Source organism: Oncorhynchus mykiss, chromosome 9 (assembly GCF_013265735.2).
Source record: "Oncorhynchus mykiss isolate Arlee chromosome 9, USDA_OmykA_1.1, whole genome shotgun sequence".
NCBI lineage: Eukaryota > Metazoa > Chordata > Actinopteri > Salmoniformes > Salmonidae > Oncorhynchus > Oncorhynchus mykiss.
In genome coordinates, this window is record NC_048573.1 from 26,276,509 (window position 1) to 26,294,572 (window position 18,064).

The 18,064-nt window shown below is 45.8% G+C and overlaps 1 protein-coding gene and 1 non-coding gene across 7 annotated transcripts in view; both read right to left on the reverse strand.

Annotated features, from left to right (window-relative positions):
• The window catches only part of LOC110531840 (neurexin-2), a 1,034,463-nt gene that overhangs the window by 410,519 nt on the left and 605,880 nt on the right, over positions 1-18,064 (reverse strand). The window lies entirely within an intron of this gene.
• trnaa-ugc lies at positions 16,321-16,396 on the reverse strand. Its single transcript has one exon. It is a non-coding gene; the product is annotated as a tRNA-Ala (tRNA).

The following is an 18,064-nucleotide window of genomic DNA, read 5'->3' on the forward strand; positions in this document are numbered from 1 at the left end:
ATTGACTCAGGGGTGTGAATACTTATGTAAATTAAAGATTTCTGTATTTCCTTTTCAATAAATTTGCTAACATTTCTAAAAACATGTTTTCACTTTGTCATTATAGGTTACTGTGTGTAGATGGGTTAGATGTTTATTTTATTTAATCAATTTTGAATTCAGGCTGTAACACAACAAAAACTCAAGGGGTATGAATACTTTCTGAATGCACTGTATTTATGCATCATTGCCCCAGGCGTTAAAAATTATGTTTGGATGAAGAGGTAGACCGGGGAATACACTTCTTCACTTAGTCTAAGACCTTCAAAGGGGCAAATCTTCCCCCACCGCTGTGCCTGTCTGAACAGAAAGATTGAGGAGCAGCAGCTCGCTCACTCTCCTCAGACTCTTTCCCATAGCCCTTCATGTTTACAGCTCAGCAGTTCCCCTTAGACAGCAGCATACCACACTGCATACCACTGCTGACTTGCTTCTGAAGCTAAGCAGCGTTGGTCCTGGTCAGTTCCTGGATGGGAGACCAGATGCTGCTGGAGGTGGTGTTGGAGGGCCAGTAGGAGGCACTCTTTCCTCTGGTCTAAAAAAATATCCCAATGCCACAGGGCAGTGATTGGGGACACTGCCCTGTGTAGGGTGCTGTCTTTCGGATGGGACGTTAAACGGGTGTCCTGACTCTCTGAGGTCATTAAACATCCCATGGCACTTATTGTAAGAGTAGGGGTGTTAACCCCAGTGTCCTGGCTAAATTCCCAATCTGGCCATCAAACCATCACGGTCACCTAATAATCCCCAGTTTACAAATGGCTCATTCATTCTTCTCCCCTGTAACTATTCCCCAGGTTGTTGCTGCAAATGAGAACGTGTTCTCAAGTCAACTTACCTGGTAAAATAACAGATGAAAAAAGAAGACAAGAGTTTTTCCCATTAAACTTAACAGTTTGAAACTGCTCTGAGGTGAACTTGTGGGGGACTGCTGAGCTGTAAACATGAAGGGCTATGGGAAAGAGTCTGAGGAGAGTGATTGAGCTGCTGCTCAACCCTTCTGTTCTCACATACTATTCAGTATACAAAACAATAAGCACAGCTGCTCTTTCCCATGACAGACTGACCAGGTGAAAGCCATGATCACTTCTTGATGTCTCTTGTTACGTTTTCGGTAATCAGTATAGATGAAGGGTTGTGGACTGTGTATGTGTGCCATTCAGAGGGGGAATGTGCAAGACAGAAAATGTAAGTGCCTTTGAACGGGGTATGGTAGTAGGTGCCAGGCTCACCGGTTTGTGTCAAGAACTGCAATGCTGCTGGGTTTTTCACACTCAACACTTTCCTGTGTCTATCAAGAATGGTCCACCACCCAAAGAACATCCAGACAACTTGACACAAGAGTGGGAAGCATTGGAGTCAAGATGGGCCAGCATCCCTGTGGAACCTCTTCAAACACCTTGTCGATTCCATGGCTCAACAAATTGAGGCTGTTCTGAGAGCAACTCAATATTAGGAAGGTGTTCCTTATGTTTTGTATACTAAGTGTATAGTAGCAACTAAGAACCAAACAGTGCAAAAGGTAGCAGGAAAACAACAGGATTTTCTTAAATAAGCAGAACATTCCCCCATGAACCATAACATCATTAAATAAGCATGAAGTGCACAACCCATGCAATTGTGAAAAGCAGCTTTACCGACCATCCTACTGTAAAGGTGAAACATGACACTGAGTGTAAGAGGTACTACAGTTCCAGCATCAATTGAACAATCTATTTACAGTCCTGCCGGGCCTATAGAGGGATGAGCTCCCCTGACCAGTCTCCCATTACACCCGAAAGCCCCGAGCCTGTCAATACGCAGAGCAACAAAGAGGAAGCCATTGATCGAACTAGAGGAGAGAGGCAAGGGGAGATCGAGAGGGAGAGCGAGACAGAGAGAGAGAGAGAGAGAGAGAGAGAGAGAGAGAGACAGAGGCAAGGGGAGATCGAGAGAGAGAGAGAAATAGAAAATGATAAACAAGATGAGAGGAGAAAGAGGTAAGTAGTGAGAGGGAGGGAGAGCAAAAGAAGGAGAGGGAAGGAAAAGAAGTGGGAGAACAGTCTAGCATACAATGGTAAAATCGTTACAGTTGTCAACGATACCCTAGTCTCCTGTCCTTTGGCCAGTCGGCTCGCCAGTCATCACCGTTACCCACATGCCTGTCATTACAGACTACGCCACTCCTGTCATTACAGACGCCGGCGCTCAATCGAACACCGGCGGCTGGTCAGGTCTCCAACCATTGATTAACGGAACAGAACGCACACAATGCCTGCGTTAATGACGGCGCCAAGCCACGCGCCTGCCTCTGCCAAACAACACCGCCTATCTTTTATGAACACGGCCCAGTACAGAAGGAAAAAAAATTATAATAATTCTGCTAGGGGGGAATACAACAACAACAATCGTAAAAGTAAATCGGTCACATTCACAAAAGGCGTTTTTGTTGATTCGAGATGAGAAGAGTTTCCTAATTGGTCCGTTTGCCCAGCAGATGGGACTGTCGGGGTAAAAACATTCTGGATTCCTGCTTGGTTGAGGAGTACTGTACGTGGAGTGTGTGTGTTTGTGTGTGTGTGTGTGTGTGTGTGTGTCTGTTTCCTACTGAGGAGTATAGATGGTAATTGTTCTCCCTCCAGATTCCAGAGTGATTCGCTGAGATAGACAATGCTAGAGGCAGTGCTTGATTAACAAACTCTCCGACACAGTCACCCGCATCAACAGAAGCATTCAGATGCACACAACAAAAGAAACACACACTTTCTCGCCTCTTCCTCACTCTGACACTTTCGCTCTCTTTGGATTCCCGGAAATGACAGCAATTATGGACCACATTAGCATGCAAAGGTCTCAACAGAATGAGACGGGCGTTCAGATTGAGCATAGGGAGCAATCAAATGCTGTCAGAGTGGTAAGTGTTGAGAGATACAGCGACACATTCACAGTCTAGAAAAATGTATCGATGCCTTGACTTTCTGATGTTGGAGTCTGCTTCCCAGATCAAACTAAAAGGCCCTCTGGCTAGACATCAGACATGGCTTTGAACTAGTGAGGTCAGTTTTAAAACAAAAGCCTTGCGCTATTCACAATCACACGCAAGCACACGGTCACCTCTACTGACCAAACACATTTGCAACCCCTCTTCAGCATTGGTAGACTACTGCGTTCACAATTAATGATTGGACAAAAATACACTATTTTTGTAAGGAGATGTTGTTGGTTAACTCTGCCAATATCATTTTTTTGAATAATTATGTAGCAATTTCACTTGGTTTTTAATCCACAGTGTCACTATGTTTAATTACCTGATTGCAGTCCCCATTGAATTAGTACTAATGCATACCCACAAGCCAGTGGTGTTCTCAGAATAACTATATCTTCCCACCTTAATGAGTCATAATGATAATCTCTTCCATTCTATTTTAATAATATATTAAAGCATGTGAGCGATATTATATCGAAACCTCTACTATAATTCCTTGCGGGCCGAATTCTCTGATTTGCTAGTCTAATTCCCATCTGTAGCTCCTTAGGCTTAGTCTGGCTCTAGCTGTTGAGGGACGAGACAGACGGCAGAGGAAGTCTGCTTGCATCGCACCCCTGTGGCCGGCCAGTTTCAGTAACATATGCAACAAACAGCCTCAACGCCTTAGGATCACAAACACAAATCTGGGCCATGCTTGACCACACATTCTCCATGTGGCGTAACGCAGCGCATGACATGGGGAACTGAGCCCTTTCAGGATAACACAATGGCCAACACGTGCAGACAATCATGCCCCGCTCGTTCGCGTGCACGGATGAGCAAACACACACACACTAACACACACACACACCATACAAATAAGCATGCGGCACTTAATTCCTCAACAAAAAAAAATCGCTATACGTGTGTACAAAACAGAACAAAACTGTCTGAGCTAATGCAATTTCTCAGCAACGCAATCTGTTGCCCCCCGCGTGGTAGGCTTGGAAATGTAGGCGGTGGTGCGGAATTCACATCTTCATCTCAGCCCATTAATAGCACATCCAAATCCTGCTAGGGTATGCAGAGCTCCAAGGCTTTGAATAGAAACCCTTGTGGCTCCTTCAAAAGAAAAGCAGCCCTACCTTCCTAGCGCCAAGGCTTGGTTCCTGACACAATAATAAGACTCGGTGCTGGGGTTTGCTGAATCTGACACAGTTTATCTGAATGCGTTGCACAATGCAGCACTTTAGTTTCAAAAGGAACAATGCATTTAGCTGGTCGCGTGCCTTTTGAAATGGAAAATGGTTTTTTTGTTTGAATGGTGAATGTGTATAAGTATGTAGGTTTGCGTCAATGGCATAGTTGGACCGCTATTCATCCTGAGGGGATGTAAGCACTCTCGTCTTGTGCTTGTCATTTTGTTGATATAAAACTGCCATTTTAATAACAACAACCGCAGCACTGTCAGTACAACGCCCACAGGCCTCTGGCAGTTGGTATAATGATAAACCTAAAGGGCCAAACATTGTCAAGGAAGCTACAACACACACACACACACACACACACACACACTCACACTCCTCGCTGTTCCCGTGCTGCTATTTCCCAGTTTGTCAGCAGGGGCCGCTCCTGTGGGACCAGTAGAACACAGTCGACAGCAGAGGGTGACGCGGTGTAGAACACCCAAGAGGGCTCACTGTAACAACAGCAGCACACACTCCTTCTCCTCCCATAATCTGACAACCCACCGCTAACAACAGCCAACAACAACAACAGCAGCCGACACCTCCCAACACGTACCCGGGGCACGACTTAAGCTGCTAGTGAAATGCTAGTGTAGCATTGACATACATACACTATTTACTGCGTATTGACGTAGCTAACATGGACATACTGCATAATCAATTCTATTAAATCCCTGGGTAGGGCTAAGAGGAGGACACTGGACTTAATGTGATGCTCCAAATCGCAATGATTTAGAGTTGAACACATATAGTCTGTTCATCAAGTATGGGATTGAAATCTTTAAGTGCCATCTACCACGGAGCCAAGTCAGCAGTGACACTCCTTTAAGTTGCAAGCCTTAGGGACTCAGAATGGCCTGGAACCCGTGTAGTAGGAAGAGAGGGTCAAATGCTGACAAATGGACAGTGTGTGCCTGCGCCACGGTGAAGAGGGGTGAGACATCAGCGACTAATCCATCTGCTGAATTTCCCTGGTACTGCCGTGGGCAGAGGTCAGCTTCTTTCTCTTTTCTTCTCTCTCTGGAATATGCTTCCCTCTCTTTTCTTTCATTTCTCCTCTTTCTCCTCCACCCATCACTTTCTCTAACAGCCTTCCTGTCGTTTCTACTTCAGCCCCTTTGACTGACAGTGGCACTACACTCTAGAGAACCTGAGAGGACAGTGAGGTAACAGTCTGTACGTCAGCACAAAGGACAGCTTCTTAAATGAGCCTCTGGTGACCTAGTGTGACGTAAGGTGCGTTCAACATGGTAAAGTTTGGGGGGGGGAAGAAGAAAGAAAAAAAAAAACATTACATTTGTTTTGTGCTAGCCGCGAACAATGGCTAAAGTTGGCCAACCGTCTGAGAAGGTGGTGTACGGCGAACGAAGGTTCTGTTTCGGGTCTAAACTGTCATCAACAAATAATCTTAGTGCATGTGGAAGGAATAGCAGTCCTTTGCGGTTGAAATATTACTGCCAAAATGCCACAGCGATCCTTACAAAAATAAACATTTTGGGATGTTCATTCATATCATTTTATTGAAATTGTTACCAAGCAACATGCTTGCTGCAAACATCACCCTTGAACCTCTACTATGGCCCCTGCTAACAAACATCAGTTAAACTGATTTCTATTAGTCTTGACAATTGTATGAGTCTATTTTCATCCTATAACTGCCATGTATTATACTCCCATTATATCTGAGATCTATGAGTCATGGGAATTAACAATACCGCTCTGTGAGGCCAAAATGATCATTATATGAATGGTCTGATTGATTGGAATATGCATGGAGGGATGATCCAAATGATCACCCACTAGGTTTGACAAGGCCCTAACGAGGGGACGAGTGTGTGGTGAGGGAGCGATTGACTCGGTCTGCCCCAGACAGTGATTAGAGGGGGTAGGAGGAGGTAAAGATGGCTGCCGCTCTGGCTCACTAGGTGGGAGCTGATTACCTATCCAGCCAGACAGGCAGGCCTGGAAAAAATGTGCCTTTCCACACAACCGGCCAATAAGGACCTCTCGTCTGCATCACAGGAGGGGAAGAAGTGGAAGAATTGGAAGACCGAGAGAGTGAGAGTAAGCGAGAGAGAGAGACAGAGAGAGAGAGAGAGATCGACAGAGAGAGAGAGCGAGAGAGAGAGAGGGTGACAGAGCGAGAGAGAGAGAGAGAGAGCGAGCGAGCGAGAGCATGAGAGAGAGAGCGAGAGAAAGCAAGAGCGAAAGAAGCCCATAGACACAGTCCCCATGATGGGGTGATTAGGGAAGACGAGGGGAAGGCGAAAAATGAGGAAGGTGTGAATTGTGAATCGATGGAAAGCATACCCCACAGTCACACATCACTAGTGACACCAACACGCTCTGAGCTTCAGAGGTTGATGCACAACACATGTCTATGTCTTTGATTTCTATTCCATTTTTTACCTCTACAGTATGAAGATAAGGGGATACCAAAGGGGGCCTTGCTCATTAAGGGCACGTTGCCACACGGTACTTCAGCACCACCACTCAAGGCTTGAGACAAACGGTAAGTGCCTTCTTCGCCCTTAACGGTTGATTGTTGCAGGTTCAGAGGAATCTGTAAAGACTACATGGCTTTCTCTCCCAGTATGAGATTACAAATAACCTTGAGATATACGGGCAAAAATAAACAACTTCGGCTGTATGTTTTTTTTTCTTCTCTTCCTGTCGTGAGTAGCCGCAGGTCCAATTGGTATTTTCTGTGGGTAGTGGGAGGAGGATCGAGCTATTGATGCTCGAGGAGTGCAAAATGGCCTCCTCTAGTGTGCCCACACACACAAGGACATACACATGCACTGACACAGACACCGGAACCCTCACTGGCCCTCTAGAACTAGTGCAACTAACTGACTTCCAACACGCAACCCGGGGCCCCTGTGGACAGTAAAACTGAGCCCCCAGGCACAGTCCACTAATTGCAAACTCTTCCCGTGTCATGTGACTAGCGCCTATCAATTTGGGAAACTTTCTTTCCGTGTCCATGGGCAACTGTGGGATCTCATTTGGGAAGCTCACATGTGAGAGTCTATTGGGTAGGGAATCGGTGCACGCAAGCTTTACTCAGTAACTATGGGTGGAGGATGGACTCACTCTACTGGGAACTTGGCCTATTCCCGTGAGGGAATTTGTTTTTTAACAGCTAACAGCTATTTTCCAGTAGTTCGTTCACAGGATAACAAAAGGGCAAGACAAGAACATGTTATGGGGGTTGTGAAGCGCGACAAGATAAATTTACAAGCAACACAACTTCTGAGGAGCTATCTGAGAGTAACACAGACAAAATATTGGTTATTTAATATCGGTATTTGAATTCAGAGTTGCACAGGGCTGACAAGTGAGGAACCATACATTTAAAGTCTTTATGAGCCGAGGCAGGCCTTTGAATTAAAGCTCAATCAATACTGCGCTTGAAAACTTTTCACCTTCTCAACACCTCGAAACATCAAACAGTCTGTAACATCTGAGCAAAACAGTCAGTTCTTGTTTCCCCCACCGCCAAGTAAAAACCCTTCAACACAGGAAATTGCTCCCACATAAACAAGTGAAAGCTAGTTAGTGCGACATATCAAAAGCCAGACAGACACCCACTCTGTTCATCAGTATGCATCACCTCACCAGGTGAGCTGTCATTCAGTGACACATTCCACTCTCATAGGAAGTTGTCTCCAAAATGGCCACCCCATAGTTTCACCAGTTCACACAAACTCTCCCTGGCCTGAGAAACTGCAGCCACACCCATCGATCCGCCCACCCTCTCTCGCTCTCCCTTGACCAATCTATCGTTCCACCTCAATCCCCTGCTCCGAGGCACTAGACATCCCCTGCTACCATGGCAGCCAACCGGAGGGGAGGACAAGGCGGCTGATTCATCTATTAATAACACTGGTAGGCAGTAGGTGGCTGCTAGTGGTGGTGGTGGTGTGGAGGAAGCAGGGACCCGAGGAGAGCTGGGAGCTGATGAAAGTCTGTTTGGCCCTCCGAGTGGGAGGAAGGGAGGGATGGGATGGATGTGTAAAGAGGACACAAGGTCAGGAGGAGAACACTGGCCAATGAGAGAGTGGGCTGGAAACGTATCAGCCATATTGCGGTGACCCTCGCGCTGCTCTAGCAGACTAACTCTTGAGAGGAGGATCTCGGGAAATAGTTGTTTGTTTAGCGTTATGATAAAGCATCATGTCCTCGAGCAAGGTTTCCCAACCCTAGTCCTGGAGTGCACTCAGCAATAACACATTTTTGTTGTAGCCCCAGACAAACTCGCTTGATTCAACTTAACGAGGGCTTGATGATTAGTTGACAAGTTGAATCAGGTGGGCTTGTCCAAGGCTACAATAAAAATGTGTGCTGTTGGTCGGACTCGAGGCCTGGAGTTGGAGAACACAGTCTGAGAGCGCTGTGTCTCAAGTTCCAGTATATGAACCAGCACTGGATCCTGGGATGTTCCCAACTGGCCCATCACAGTTAGCTGGCTTTGATTTAGAAAGTTAATATTTTTGCATCTATAAGGGCCTCCTAGGGCATAATTTCTGACCTCATGCCAAGGCCAAATCTAAGTGACTAACCATATTGCTAGCCTCTCGTTATGCATCTTGTCCCCATTACGGGGTCATGAACTCTGTAACACATGGGGTCATGTTCACCCCTCTCTTAATATGTCACCATCTCTTTAATGCCACTGGGTGTTAATGTAGGGTCCCCAGGGTCCCTGGAGGCGCGGTCTTATCCGATTAGGCCCCGAGCACTTCCTCATCACCAACGCTGGAACTTCCTCATCTGTCACCCGTCGCCACGGCGCATTGTCAGCCACTGACGGGACAGATAAGTGACGGGTGATTAGCATCCCCCTCCCCCCATTGGCCCTAGCAGAGAGTGGAGGCGGACGGGGTCATCTTGTTAGTGCCAAAGGGGCCGTGGAAATGAGATGTGACTGACGTTCCAGGACATTACTTACACACACTGACATGAGAGGAGAGCCAGGCTATAAATACCAGCTCTCAAGGCGATTTAATTAGAGTAGACACAGACATAGGTGTTGCATGGGAGGGAAGAACTCATTCTTTCTCCCGTTCAAAAAAACGGAGCAAAGCCAAAGCACGACAGCATGTTGCAACGCCCTGTATTAGCACCGGAGCAAAAGCCTGCCCATCATATGGGTCTCCTAGACCGAAGAAGAGAGTAAAGATCTCATTATCTGACTTATTCAAGTATCTGAACTCATAGCAGAGCATACTGAAAACGTACAAATATAGTATTTCACTGCTACTTCACTGTCACATGTTCAGCAAGCTTACGTTCAGATGCGAGTTCAAGGCCCAATGTCATTTTCCTGCAGACGGAGCATAATTAACAAGTGAAAAAGGAAACATCTCAGCCTATCGTCCTTTCTATCGGTCTCGCCTTTTGTCTCCCTCCTCTATAACTCAGGCCTGATAAGTCGAGTTGGAACGGCAGAACCTCCCCCTCCCTTATCGGGCGACTCGACGGAGGCCCCCATTGTTTATCATGGGCTCCGGTAATGGGACAGAGTAATTTCTCATTTGTAATAATATCAAAAAGCAATTACCACTGCCGTGAATAAAAGTCATTGAACAATGGTGGCCATCAATCATCTGAGAGGAAGCATGGGACGAGAGAGAGCGTTTCCCGCTTAGTGTTTATTGTCATTTTTTCCCTCCTTTGACGGTGAAGTCAGCTGTTTATATTTGTTTGTTGTCTATTGTGAAAGGGCAATGACCTGTGGCAGAGATGCCAGATATGCATTTCATTTAGAGTACAGTCGGAGGAAATGTAATGCGGCAACCTATACAGTGGATTGTGATTCGTTTTTCTCTTTTGTATTCGAGTTGTTTTCCTGTGCGGGATTTTCTCTCAGGGATTTGTTCTAGGACCAGTCTGACCATCGATTCATTTTCACATATAATATACAATCTCTGCATGCCCTCCATTCTCTGACCCCCCTTCCCCCCATCTCTCTCTCCATCATCTCTCTCCGTCTCTCTGAATAATCCAAGGTCTTTATTTAGAGCTCTCTAGGTAAAGGTGAAATGTCTGCCACTTCCTAATGATGTCTGTCGCTGTTGCCCCCAATCTCACGAACCACCCTGAAATAAACATGAGCCTGTGGGAGTGTGAAAGGAGAGAGAGAGGGGTGGGGGGGGGGGGGGGGGGCAAAGAGGGAGAGAGAGGAGGAGGGAAGAGGAAGAGCTATACAGTGGCTCTGTGTTACAACATCTTAATATCACGGAGCAGCTTGTGAATGTGCATATGTTTGTTTAAGTGAAGAGACGTGAGGCACGAGAAGGTTTAGCTTGTAATGTCGTTATACAACTCTGGACACTAGACATCGTCTTCGCAAACCATGTGACAAGACAACCTATAATCTTAAAAGCACATATGGATGTAATTATGCAGAGCTGAGTGTTCTGTATAGACAGAGCCACCCTCCCAGCATTTCCAGAGGTGTAATTTTCAAATTGCTATCGACTCCTTTTTATCCCCCCACATAACCCAAATTAATTTCAAGCTTCAGACCATTATATATATGAATATTAAATGATGAGATGGATTGTTAGCCTGAAAGGGGCGTTAAGGGTCGTTTTGTCAAGTTGAAGGGATAAGGTTGTTCATATTAGCATGTTAGCTGACATCTATAGACTTCCAGGCATTGCGCTAATGCTTGTTAGCATTGGCTTACAAAACTACCTCTAACTTCCTTCATACTGAAAATCCACAAGTTCACCTGACTATGGGGAAGTAGAAAAGTATCCCTTTAACCTCTTGAAAACCCTAAAGGAGCTACTGGTGCTGGAACCTTATCAGAGTCATGTTTATGCAAGCTGGCAGCCTCTAATGAGGATTCTACTCTGTGTGGGACGAGGTGAGTTTTTATAATTTACGATGTGAAGTGCGTTGATCAGCAGGAATGGAGCAGAGCTATGCAAATCCAATGAATTAAATGATTTGTGTTATTATTAGTATGTATAATAGTTTAGTATGAGACTTTCTATGATTCTATTTGATCATGGGGGGAAAGAGGTACATAAATACTGCAATGTCAGTTTGGTTTGATTCAATTGAATCCACAGTTGCCGACATCTTCTTTCCTTTCCTCGCCATCTTCTTCCTTATTTCTCCCCACCTTCAACACTTAGCATGCACCGTGTCTCGGTTCCATTTCCTGTCCACACTTCATACGGTGACAGCTCACAGCCAGTGTCAACACTATGACACTGTATTCCTCTCACCTCTCCCTCCCCATCTCCTGTCCTCCTCTCCAGGCCCTGTTCCACAGCAGGTCATCCTTCCTGTGAGAGGAGGATGGATGCCATTAACCTTTGTCATGTGATCTCATCAAGGGCGGACGCTGAGGTCCCCCGGGGGTTTAGAGGGTCTATTGGAAAAAAGTGTGCGGGTACACGTGTGAGTGTGCATCTGTCTGAGTGTTGGCGTTTGCATCAGCCTCTGAGAGGCTGTATGGAGGTGACCCTCTCAGTTGATCTCGTTAGCATTCCAGCCAGGCATCCGGCAGTAGGAGGCTGGCCCAGCCATAAAAAGAGAAGGCCACCCGGGAGCACATTAGAACAGAGCAGAGCCAGGGGACAGGACATAATCTGCTGTGTGTCAGCGGGAAAGCCTGATGCTATTACACCACAACTGTAAGGTTACGACCCCGACACAGGGTCTGAGTGCCCCTGTGTTCCTCTATATGCCCTAGGCAGGCTGACCTCCAAGTCAGATAGAGCCGAGGTAGAGACGGGCTGATGATGTGGTTTAGAGTCAGTTTACTGTATTGGTTGTCCTGCTGGGATTCAACTAGATTATTTTGTGAAAAAGATGCACTAAGCACATCGAAGTGGATAACACTTTAAAGTGATTCCACTTGTTCCAACCTAGAAAAGAATGACATGGTTAGGTTTGTGTCTCACTTGGGTATGGTCTGAGAAATAAAATAAAGACATATTGAAAGGCCACATGTACACTGCCTCTGTCTACAACTCTCTCTTTAACCCTTTCCCTCCCCTTGTCTCCCGTCCTCTTACTCCCTCTCTCCCTCTCCTTGACATTAAGACTTGCGCAGTCTTTCTCTCTCTCAATCAGCACATGTGAGAGTCAGCAGAGGAGACAGACAGAGATAGGAGTATTACTAAGCATGTAGATTCAACAAAGACCAGATCAACCTACGGAGGGGAGTTTTGCTGCGTATTTGTGTGTGTGTGTGTGTGTGTGTGTTTGTAATACACACGCCTAACATACACTGAAGGCAAAAAATCTCTTAACCATCACGTTTAGCTGCGGATTAAGACAAAGTTGTCACCCCCCCCCCCCTCTGCTGCAGAGGATAAGTTCATTAGAGTTACCAGCCTCAGACATTGCAGCCCAAATAAATGCTTCACAGAGGTCAAGTAACAGAGATCTCAGCATCAAATGTTCAGAGGAGACTGCTTGAATCAAGCCTTTATCGTTGATTTGCTGGAAAGAAACCACTACTACAGGACACCAATAATAAGAGACTTGCTTGGGCCAAGAAACATGAGCAATGGACATTAGACAGGTGGCAATCTGTCCTTTGGTCTGATGAGTCCAAATCTGAGATTTTTGGTTCCAACCACTGTGTCTTTGTGAGACGCATGTGAGACGCAAGTCATTGGCTCCTGAGTGGTGCAGCGGTCTAAAGCACTGCATCTCAGTGCTAGAGGCGTCACTACAGACCCTGGTTATATTCCAGGCTGTATCCCAACTGCCTCTGATTGGGAGTCCCATAGGGCGGCGTTGACCCAGCGTCGTCCGGGTTTGGCCAGGGTAGGCCGTCATTGTAAATAAGAATTTGTTCTTAACGGACTTGCCTAGATAAATAACGGTTAAATAAAATAAAAATTAAGAGTAGGTGAACGGATGATCTCTGCATGTGTGGTTCCCACCCGGAAGCGTGTGGTGCATTGCTGGTGACACTGTGTGTGATTTATTTAGAATTCAAGGCACACTTAACCAGCATGGCTACCACAGCATTCTGCAGCGATACACCATCCCATCTGGTTTGTGTTTAGTGGGACTGGCATTTGTTTTTCAACAGGACAATGACCCAACACACCTCCAGGTTGTGTAAGGGATATTTGACCAAGAAGGAGATGGTGATGGTGTGCTGCATCATTTGATCTGGCCTCCACAATCACCCGACCTCAACCCAACTGAGATGGTTTTGGATGAGTTGGACCGCAGAGTGAAGGAAAAGCAGCCAACAAGTGCTCAGCATATGTGGGAACTCCTTCAAGCATTCCAGGTGTAGCTGGTTGAGAGAATGCCATGAGTGTGCAAAGCTGTCATCAAGGCAAAGGGTGGCTACTTTGAAGAATCTCAAATATAAAATATATTTTGTTTTAACATTTGTTGGGTTACTACATGATTTCATATGTGTTATTTGTGTTATTAGTTTTGATGTCTTCACTATTATTCTAAATTTAGAAAATAGTACAAATGAAGAAAAACACTTGTGTTTCCCAAACTGCTTTCATGTTATCCAGAGGTAAACAAATCATCGGCCAGAGCGTCAAGTGTGCGCTCTGAACGCATCAATAGCGAAACGAGATGGGTGGGGCTAAAGCTTAAGAGTGTGTGAACGGTAAACGATGCTGAATGGATGTAGACAATGGATGTAGCTCTTCACTAAATACCAAAACATTCAAAGGCCATTTTCTCAAAAGTGAGTCTACAAGTTTATCAACTTTCAAAGCAGAATTATTTTCCCATTGTTCCTCTAAAATGCAGTGTATGATCTACCATTTTGTTACACTGTGCGGAGTAGGTTATCACATCTAACAAACCAAACACAGAAGTACGGTCATAGAAGGTAAAGTAAAAACCCAAACCGGTCCATGCATTAATACCGGTATGTTTAAATAGAGTATATCGCCCAGCCCTACACAGTGCGATCGAGTCAACAGACACACTCACTTCTACAATAGGGGGGCTACAACAGTAGGAACCATCACAGACCAAAACGGAGGCTTTTATCTCTCTTCTCCTTCTCGGGAAGCTTGGGTTTTTGGGAGATGCTTGCCAAGAGGTAAGTGTGAAAAATGGGTGCAGCGCAGTGCCAAAGCAAAACTGTGCTGGATTTAAAGTGGAAGGGAGTGTGCTGTAGTGCTACTGCAGAGCTTGCCTTCGCTAGCGTGTTACTGATTTAATGAGTCACGACAGTGTCAGGAGATAAAGCATTTGATCAGAGATGGGAGTCCACAGCTACATTTATATGTGCATCTACTTACAGAGGAGAGGCTGGGACATCCGTGTGTGTGTGTGTGTGTCTGTGTGTGTGTGTGTGTGTGTGTGTGTGTGTGTGTGTGTGTGTGTGCGTGTGTGTGTCTGTGTGTGTGTGTGTGTGTGTGTGTGTGTGTGTGTGTGTGTGTGTGTGTGTGTGTGTGTGTGTGTGTGTGTGTGTGTGTGTGTGTGTAAAAGTATGAATGTGTGTGTAGAGTGGTATTAGGGGAGTATGTCAAGGCTATGCTAGAACTAAGAGGTCTACTACATGTTAGCTATGAAGCCATTCTGAAGCTTCATCCAGAGTACCTCATTACAAATCCCCCCGTCCCGTCCCGTAACCTCCACCTGTCGACGATTAGGCCCTCTGCGACATCGCTTACCTGATGGAGGCACATTTGAATTGTCCACTCCTTTCTCCGCATGATTCCCCGTCCCTCTATCCTCTTCTACCACCGCCCTCATCCCTCGCTATCCCCACCCTTATCTTCACTCTGTTGCTCCTGTTCTTCAGTATGGATTATTCACAGCCGAGTGCAATTACTCCAGAGCATACTCACTATGCCACTGGCCACCCACGTCCAGTCCGACCGATAACCAACAGCCTCATTTGGGCCCATTACTTATTATTTATGACCCATTCTCCGGGTGAACACGGGCAGCCCCCGAGCCAGCTAATTGCGTCTGGAGCTGATTGTAATGCACACAAAAAGAACGCGGCCCCTTAAAGAACAATTACGGGGAGCACCTAGTCAAAAGCGGGTGGGAGGAGGAGGGGCTTGAAGGGTGAGAGGTTGAAGGGTGAGAGGGGTGTTGGCTAGTGATAAGAAAGCCCTACAGGCACTGAGCTGTTGGGAATTTCCTTAGGCATGATCATATTCTTGCCAACTGTCCTCAGGTCAGTGATGCAGGTCGTCAGGGTGGACGGCATTAAGATCCAGTTGACCTGTGGTCAGTATCTGGATTCAGACAGAGCATAGCCTCTCTTTACCATTTGAGTGGTTTTAATAATTACAATTACTATTGGCCGACTATGGACCAGTGTTCCAGAGAGATGTTTTGCTACAATGCCATAAGCCTCGTGTATTTCACCGCTCCTGGCTGCCTAAGCTTGTTAGCATCCAAAGTCCTTGAAGGACGACTGGATATCTGCAAAGTGACACCTTTTTGGTCAGTCAATGAAAATGAAGGAAAAAAAAACGATTCCCCAGTGAAAGATTGCGAGAGAGAACGGGACAGAGAGGAGGAAAAAAGGAGAGATTGAACAAAAGATGGTCTCGCAAAGAAGAAAGGCATTGGGAACAAGAGGAGAGCTATGGGTTGGAGAGTACAGAAAGAAAGAGAGAAGAGAGAGAGAGAGAGAGAGAGAATAGAGAGTGAATATGGTAAGAAGGAAGAGAGGGAATGCAGCCAGTACAGTATATTAGGGTCATCGAGGAATGTAGCTCGGGAGCGTGTGACTCATTAAAACAATGAGTCACTTCGCTCTCTCACCCTCACATAGATGAGCATCCACTTCATGAATTTGAGGCTTGGGCTGGAGCCCTGAGTGACATGCTGCATCTCAAACTCATCTCACCTTCTAGCCCCTGGTCCCCCCCACCACATCTTCTCCAGTGAGGGGATGAGTTATACAGATGTAAGATCTTAATTTGATCCCTCGTTTGTTGCTGAGACTTTTCCTGCACTGCAGGAAATGCAGATGAGCTTTGTGACTTACACAAATAATATTTAACTGAAAAATCACATTACATTATTTCACTTTTCAAGTAGCCTACTTTTGGCCAGCTAATAGCCTAACCACTGATCAAGTAACATACATTTTCATACTGGTCCCCTGTGGGAATCAAACCCACAACCTTGGCATTGCAAGTACCATGCTCTACCAACTGAGCCACATGGGACCATGTAACATTAGGGACTAAACGTTCAAATCCCATTGCAGGAGGATTATTTTTTTCTGTGACAATATAGGTCAAATTATTATCCTACACCTGTAAGACCAACGCCCACACAAAATATATCCTTCTCTCCGGCTCTCTCCATTTCTCTTTCTTTCTCTTTGAGGAGGCCCAGAGGTGGATAGCGAATGGCAATAGTAAGATATTACTGAAGAGGAAAGTCAGAGAGGAAGAATGAGAGAGATGCATCACATTGCTGTCTTTCTCCGTCTTTCTTTCTTTCTTCTCTGTCTCTCACCCCGCCCGGCTCTCTTTCTGATAAGGCCCAGGGGAGGTAGGCGAGGGCACACTCCCCTTCTCTCTCTCTGGGACACTTCCTGATGGACTCTCTCCACTGTCACTGTGATGACGTTTCTCCTTGACCGCTGTACCCTGACTGCTGCTGTAACTGGATCTCACCATGTCACCCAGGGATGGAGCTGGAGTGGACAGACAGTGATACAGACGACTGATGTCGAAGAGGAGACTGGGAAGTGTGGTGCCATTAGCTGAAGACACAGAGGTAGTGCTGAGCGATTAACCGGTTTTTAAACACCTAATTGAATGGCATCAGTTCAATTCTTTGAAATCAATTTCCTTTGTTTTTTTTCTGTGAACAGATTGCACAGTTTCTCTAGAGATAAATACAATCCAGCCTGGACTGTGGGAAGTAGTAGTGAGATGTAGTTTCCAACAGGCCAATATTCTACATAGTTTAGCACAGAAAATGTGGTAATTACGGTAACTACAATGACCATAATCCATTGCGCATCTACTTGTTCGGTCTTGATAGAAGGTATTCAGCAGTAGTGGTGTGTGGTAAAATCACTGAGGAAGCTAAGCCAGGAAAAAAAAATCCATATTACAACCTATGTGTTGTGATAATTGTGTTCTTTCCTCTATGTTAGTTAATATCCCTATGCACCGTGATATATAGGCCTAAATTCATCACAAAACTGGAGAGCAGCATCTGTCCAGGGAAGTCCACAAACAGACAGTTGCATAACCTACTACAGCATGGTCAAGCAAGTTAATGTTTCCAACTAGTTCGTCACCAGAGGAAAACGACACAATGAGATGAAACAATTCAAGATGTATCTGTAAATTACGTTTGGTTTGTGATTGGTGTGAAGCCAAGTCCAAACTGGCTTCTTTGGTGCATTCAGATGAGCTCAACGCAGATCTTTTTGTTTTGTTTTAAAGAGGAGCCAAATGCTTGCTGACTTCCCTTGCATTCAATGTTATGGGGGGGGGGGGGGGGGGGGGGGGGGGGGGGGGGGGGGGGGGGGGGGGGGGGGGGGGGGGGGGGGGGGGGGGGGGGGGGGGTGTAACAGTGTCATACTCCTTTTGACCAGACAGCATCAAATAGATGGCCTACACATACTGAGATAGAGAGGAGCTGTTTCACTCACTCAGAAGCTTTATCCGGTGAGATACGTTCTGCCTCTTGCGAATTGAAGGAAAGTTATGAGACAAAAGATAAATCAAAAGATAAATTATTTAATTGTGTTCTTGGTAATTTTTGGGGGGAAGCCTGGCTTCCCTTGCCATCCATTAATACATTCTACTGGCAGTCATAAAAGTAAAAAAAAACAAAAAAACAAAAAGTATACCTTAGTGATTTTGTCACACAG